The sequence below is a fragment of the Pinus tabuliformis genome, chromosome 4_1 (assembly GCF_031772625.1).
Source record: "Pinus tabuliformis cultivar Carrire ecotype Pingquan chromosome 4_1, CPIR1, whole genome shotgun sequence".
NCBI lineage: Eukaryota > Viridiplantae > Streptophyta > Pinopsida > Pinales > Pinaceae > Pinus > Pinus tabuliformis.
Window position 1 is genome coordinate 772,067,316 of NC_142303.1, and position 7,611 is coordinate 772,074,926.

At 41.9% G+C, this 7,611-nt stretch overlaps 1 pseudogene; it reads right to left on the minus strand.

Annotated features, from left to right (window-relative positions):
- Positions 1-4,782: 4,782 nt before the first annotated feature.
- Positions 4,783-5,653, minus strand: LOC149178424 (putative LRR receptor-like serine/threonine-protein kinase At1g67720 pseudogene; annotated as a pseudogene).
- Between the last annotated feature and the right edge of the window lie 1,958 nt (positions 5,654-7,611).

The following is a 7,611-nucleotide window of genomic DNA, read 5'->3' on the forward strand; positions in this document are numbered from 1 at the left end:
AGATCAAATTCTTGGATAATGAGCTAATGTCGACAAGAAGCGATCCGTCACAGGAGGGCCTTAATGAATCCCACATCAGTGACACGGAACAGAGCTAATGATTTTAATGGAGGTGAAAAACGATCTGTGACATATGATTCAGGGTGGCGGTCATGAAAGGATGAAGGATAATGTACGGTAGTGGATGGGACACGGTTGACTTTTCTGAACGACTTCTCTTGAACATATGGCGACACTGATACGATGGATCGGTAGCATTACCCCAAATATGGATGGTATGGCGAGACCATGGATGAGACCGGCGAATGATACAACCCAACCCGATTGTGGTACGGAGGAAAAGTGTCATGTTCAAGAGCGACTTGCTACCATCAAAGTTTTCTTTAGTTTCTCCCAATTTTTCCCCAGTCATTGCTGACCAGTACCTCTTTATTTTTGTCAAGCTTGAGGAGGATAACATATGCTTGTCTATAACCTGCCCTTCGGGCAAGCCCATCGCTATGGTTTAACGAGCCTAGCGATAGTGAAACTCGTTCTCGTCTAAAGACAAGTTTGTCGCTATTTAATGATTTTAACGAGCCTAACGACAAGGATAACTTGGTCCTTTTCATTTTTAGAGAGTCTGAAAAGGTACATAAAGTTAACTCCAAAAGTCCTTTTTCGTCATCTAATCCCTTAAGTCCGAAAAAGTATAAAACAATACAGAAGGGATGAGTTTTCGATAGTTTTAACGAGCCGAATAAAACAAGCGCTCGATCTTTTTGTGCAATAATCCCTCAGGTCCAAAAATATTAAAATCTAGAGGAGGGATAGCTCTTCCTGTCCCTTTAACGAGCTGGAAGGCCAAGGACTCGACAATCTTTTCATATTTTACGAGTCAGTTGAAAAGAGCTTAAAGAAGACTCGTCTTTTGAGGAACGAGTGATAAACAGGGTTAGTAGCTGATTACAGGTACAGGTTGGAATTTTCCAATCACGGCAGTGTCACAAGGATGGCTAGGTGAAATCACTCTTCGTAGCTGTTCCTCAAAATGGGTAAACAATCATATGGAGGTGAACGATCGGCCAATGGAAAAGTGGAGGTGGCGGTGCAAACACGACCAAGGTTTTAATGGCTGATGATATTACATTCACAGTGGTTATTTACCGGGATGGTTCATTTTTTATTTTAAAATGAGCTTAAACGCTGGTGGAAACACTTGCTCATTGCTTATGTTTATTTTTTAACGAGCATGAAGTCCGCGTTAAAACTGCTCGGATCTTGCGTTTATTTTTTAACGAGCATGAACTTTATGCTAAAACTGCTCGATTACCCAGTCATATGATAAGAGTGTCTCATTGAGATTCTATTTTTTATGGAGCTTCATCTCACGAAGCTTTGCCCCGGATCCTTTCTTTATGCAAGTTTGGAAACGACTAATCCTATGAGTTTAAAGGGTTAAAGGTCCTAAAAATTTAAAAAATAAATAGCCGCCCCTTGCTTGCACTCCAAAAGGTTTGCATGCCCCCAGGTATAAAACAGAGTTTCAAGGTTACCTCTACTTCTCTTCCGCCAAAACATTTGTTTTAACGAGAGAGGCTTACCTCTTTCAGGTTACCCAAAGATTGTCCCGTTAATCTTTCAAACAAAACACTTCCTCGGCAATGTCTACCAAAATAGAAAAAGGTGAGCGACGTAGCCCGCCAACTCACATAACTTTGACAAAAGAATCTTATTCTAGAATAACCCTCTTCCTAGACGGACGGGGTACAGACTAGTCATATTCTCCCGCGGAAACCTACTCTATACCCAAAGTTTCCCTGCCGAAGCAGACCAGGACGCATGCCCCCTGGGTTCCAGTCATATCCTCCCGGATTACTCGCGCTCATCAGGAGGATGGACCGTGGGTTGAGACACTTCTTGCATGAATAGACCATTTAGGGATGGTACATGACTATTTGCGATGTGTGATCCGGGAAATGAAAGTTGGTCCACGAGCTTGACCACTCTTCCTCCATGCGGAAAACACATTACTCTAAAGAGTGAGGAGACTATAGCTCCCATGCAATATATATAGTCTCGTCCAAGGAGTAAGTTATAATCCAAGGGTCCTTGAATGACCATCACGTTCATTTGAACGGTCTTCCCTTTCAATGTTATGGGCACATTGGGGAGGATCCCTAAAGGTCGACTGGTTCCTTTATCAAAACCTGATAGATTTCTCATTTCAGGTAAAAGCGCTAGCGAACCAAGCACTTTCCAAGCAATAGAGGAAAGGATACTCACAGATGCCCCCTCATCAATGATAGTGCCAGCCATCACCATTCTGTATATTTGAACGATAATTCTGAATGGTATGCTTGCTGGCAACCAGGGTCTGCCTAGTTGGTTCCAGTCAAAGGACACAACCAGGTTTCTTGGTGGTGGGACCGAATAGACGGCCGGATATCGCTCTGAAGAACTTCCTTCCTGCGATAAAGGAATGGGGGCATTGCCCCCTTGTTCATCGGAGTCAGTGTTGATGAAGAGAATTTGGACGGTGTCGTCTTTATTCTCCTCTGTGATGGTATCATTCGAAGATAGAGCCTCTGAAGGCAAAACCGGGTCAACTGCCGTATCAACCTTTTGACTTTCGTCAGGCATGGATCCAGACGGTTCATCTTCAATGATAGGTGCTTCGGCTAACCACCTGGGCAGGCCAGCCGGGTTCTCAACTAGCGAAGGACTTGGCAGGAGTTTTTGATATCCAGGAGGAAGTTGTGCTTGTAAAATCGGGCGATCTTCCAGAACTCTTTTAGCCTTGTCTAAGAAGGGACAACGGTGGATGGCATGATCGCCTTCACACAGTTTGCAGGGAAATCTAGCTTTCCCTCTCTGTCCTGGGACTTCACTTTCACTAGTCGACGGTGAGCAGTCAACATGGCTATCAGAGGTTGATGCTACCGAATTGTGCAAACGGGGAGACCAGTCCCTTAGTATTCGAGGGATACAGGGACAATCTCTGTAGAAGTTGTCTCCCTTGCATATGACACATGGCGATTTAGGCCTGGTCAGTGCTGTGTGTGGATTTTTGTCAGACGACACTCATGTTATCTCAAAATCAAACCCTGGAAGGCTGCAACCCAGGAAGACTTCAAGTAACTATTTCACACCAATCTTTTGACTAAGGCTTAGCCTCCTTAGCCTCAGAGGGCTCTCTCAAAGGATTATTGATTTTGACTATTAGTAAGATGGCTAACTCTTGTGGATAACATTGACAAATAATGAAGGCTGGACAAACATTACATAAGTTTCCATTGGGCCTATGGAGTCAAACATACTACAGCAAACAATGATGATGCCTTACATAGAAGTCAGGGCATTTAGCATTTGGATGTTCAGAATACCACTTATATAAAACCACAGTTTACAAAGACATACAGGAAGTCAGAGCATGATCAATGAATTCTGAGTGATTATGCATTTGTACAACTGTAAAAGAACACTAAAGAAAATATACCATCACACATTCTGAACAAGAAAATCCCTTATGAATCCTGAGAAGTAAAACAGTCATTTATATTACTGAACTCTGTTTTTACATAAGCCAAAATAGTTCTCTGTTTTATATAATATCCAACCTCTATCCCATTTCTGCTTCCGCTAGAGAGTTCTTATTCTACTGTATCGATATTCCTCCTCCAGCATGAGGGGAATTCGATAACTACCTCTAATGACACCTATCAACTATTTACCTAACCAATAATTACAACTGACTGTTGACTGTAGTTTTTAAGAGTTCTAAATCAAGTAGGATTCTAACATCATGTTACATGCATGATGGTTTTAATTAAGATGATTTCGTTCTCTGACATTTGGCTCCCTTCTGGTGGTGTTTGTGGTGGATGTTCAAGGCTCCATGTTGCTCTTCAATGTCGTATCCCTTTACCTCTGCTGAGAAACAGGAAACTGCCCCTGTTTTTATGCTTTTGGTTTCCTTTGACTCAACCTTTTCAGCTCTTTCAAGTATCTCATCAATATCCACATTCTCAATCAACAGAGTGGCAACAATCTCAAACAAAAACAGGGCCACTATGGCCAGAAGATTCCATGACAACAACAATAAGTTTCTGCCCCTTATTGCAATTCTCTGGAATACCGCTAATAAAGTAAAGAGACCAGAATGGCGAAGCTTGATGACTGTATTGCCATCATCGTAATATGCTATAGGATTCAAAGTATTGTAGGTTTCATAAGCTGCCTGTGCCACAAGAAGCGCTGAGTCCTCCTGCTTCTTGTACTTGAAATAGAGATCATCATCAACATGAAACTTGTTGCGTTGAGCCCACTGATTATAGGTTTCGGTTTCATTTCCAGTAGGCACAATCCAGCCCCTAGGGCCCCAAACTCTGAACTGATATGATGCCAAGCACATCTACACACATATTGCAAACCAGAATGCCAACCATATGCGCGGGGATTTCATATTAGAACCCATTTCTAACTCGATGAGAAACCTCGGTTGGATTTCTGACAAGAAAATCAAGGAAAAAGAGAAGTGGATGGCTACATGAATTTATAAAATCACAGTTAATAAATGGAAAATCCAAAGCTAGGCAGACGAGGGGGTTCATAGAACAAACACTCAGAAATTGGACTTTCTGCCTGCACACTCAAAACTTCCGCCTTCAAATTGACTGCTTTCTCCATTTCCTTTGACCCTTACCCTCCACATATCCATCGGTCTCTTTCATCTGCGATTTGCATTTACAGTTGCTGGAAGACTACACTTCTTAGTCACCTCATTTCTGAGATTTTTTATCATCACTTAGCTATGAATCTTGTCAAGGACTGCAAATCGATTGCGAGCAACAAGGACAACAGATCCTCCAAGTCCTCTCTTTGCTTCCTGTGTTGTATCACTTCGTTCGGTGGTTGCTCATGTGTGTTTGTAAAAATGTTCCTTGTTGCACTGACTCCCTTTGTTCCAGGGGCCACACCAACAAGATAGTTTGGCTCAATTGCATCTGAGTTCCAGATACGATCATAAGGGTCATCTGGATATCGTAGGGGTTCCTTACTTCTGGAACCAAAATTTATTCTTGCAGTAACCTTCAGGAAGAAATCTTCCTCAAAATCTATTGCATACATTGAATCATTGAGAACGCGCAACTCCAGAGTGGATATGAATGGAACACCAGTTGAAGCATCTAAAACACACACATTAATTGCACTAGATGCTGCTCTCAAGATAATTTCTTCAACATATACATCTGTTGCAATTGTTATTGTGATCCAACGCGTGGTGTCAAGATAGAGGTCGAACTTTGGGTATGCACTGCTATTATCAAAGTTGCCATATAGGAATGTTGCTCTAACAAGGTACCGTGTCCTCTCTGTAGTATTCAAGGCATAATAGTACTTCTTATTATCTATTGTCGACGGGTTTCAGTCGAAACATTGATTTTTACTGCCTTGCCACTAGTCACAGATCCTACGTCAGGAATCCACTGAAGCCCAGTGGTATTATCAGTGAAATAAGCAGTACCTCCACAATCAATGCTGATGAAATCAGACCTCTGAGCAGTTGAAGGCAGAATTCAAAAAAAATCATGAACAGCAACAACCCTGTGAAGCTCACCGAACCCATAACAGAAATACCAAATGGCATCATCGGCTGATCCCTCAATCTCATTTATCACCGTAAATCATTTGGCAGGAAAACTCCTTCCTCCCCAAAAGCTGCATACCAAAAGGCTATCCGTGGACCCATTTTGAGAAAACTGTGAACTAAATAAATGATAATGGTTCATAGGAAACATTCGAACTTTATTCGTCAGCTGTCATATGTTAATAAAACTTCCTTTTGACCCAGATGTAACCATTGCCACCTGTTATAAAGTCCCTAGCGCCCAACAACATCAACTGATTTGTTCTTCTAATTGTGTTTCATGAACGGGTCAGAATACCACATTGAAATAAAACTGATAATTGAACCCACTGGACTATTCGTGTCAAGACTGTATCCTGAGGCACGCAAGCGAACCCTTTGTCTCCTTCTCAGCAACAACTGCAACACGTGCCAGTACCATGACACCTAATGATCTAAAACACAGCGGATTCTGATAAGTCTAACAGCTGGGTGAGATTTGCTATGGATTCGAACAAATCCCCAATTTCGTAGCGCAGCCAGTGCAAAATATGAATTATGCGCTACGAAATCACTTAAAGCATGTTGCGCTGCGAAACTGCTGAAAAGGATTTATGTGTTTTACCATCAAACAAATGTAAGACATTTGGCATTGAAATTTTTTCAGTGATAACAACTCGTTTGCCCCCAGTCGCCTTTGGCTCCTTCTTCTTCTTCTCTTTCTTCTTCTTTTCCTTCTTCTCCTTAGGAACTTGGTTTTTGGATTTACCAGTTCCGTCAAGCGAAGAGGAAGGAGGAGAGGAAGATGAAGTAGAAGGCTGGTGGGCAACTCTGGTCTGGTCTAACTGTTGACTCGACTATTCAGGAATGGTGGTGTTCTGAATGACATTGGTTGAAAAGAGCTAGACCGACAGGCCAATTGTCAGTCCTGGAAGCGACAATGTGGCCATGTGGGGCGCACCAACATCTCCCCAAGAGGAGAAGGGGAATTCCTTGGTTGGTGTGCTCCAATTTTTCAACCTGAAGATCAACGCAGGAATTAAAGGGTGATTGTTCCGTTTAAAATAAATTTTAACGACGCTTTAGACACAACTTGCTTTTTCAATTTTAAAGAGTCGAGAAAAAGCTAAAGATGACTCTAGTCTCCTTCGATGTTTTAACGAGCCTGAAGTGACAAATGCTCGGATGGACTTTTTCCGTTATAGAGTCTGAAAAAGGCCAAAAGGAACTGCTCTGGAGTTCTAGGCAGAGGGTGTGCCAAACTTTTCGCAAAACCGCAGAATACTTTTTAGGGTACGGGCGGTCGATCTTCCTGAATGCTGTGTTCAGTGCATTGCGATCAGTAGGGCGGCCGACATGACTTCCTAAGGATAAAGGTTTTATGCCTATAGGGGTCTCCCAATATATACGCGACGGTACGTGGGAGCACAATCCGTACTGGCGCTATCGTCCCTCAGGAGGAATCACCCACCATCCACGAGATCGACAGTCACCAGGCTTAACGACGCCGGAACATGTCTCTAGCCTAGACCTCTATGTTGTGTGTTATGTTGCAAAGCGTTGTTACGTTCATTCAATTTATTTTAGGTTGATCTTTTTAAAGTTTTCCTTTCAAGGTTCACCACGAGATGTATGATACAAATTCCTAAATGCAGTCTAAAGATGATAAGCAAGCTTTATATCTTTTCAACTTTGAAAATCCTAGCTACTAAGGGAAAAGAAAGACACCATCTTTTCTCAAAGAGCAATCAACACACTCTAATGCACTTTTTCCTAAATCCAACATGCAAACTATCAAAATTCAAATGCACAATGCAGGTGTTTGTTTTCCGCTTTCTTAGTATTGATGCCTACAAAGAAAGCTTTTTGTACAACTTTGAATTTGCTTTTAAATGACCAATACAAACAAGTTTACTTTTTCAAAATCAGAGAAGATAGAAGAGATTACAACACTTAACGATTTTCGAAATGAAGACTTGTTTTGACACTTAAAAGAGTCAAAC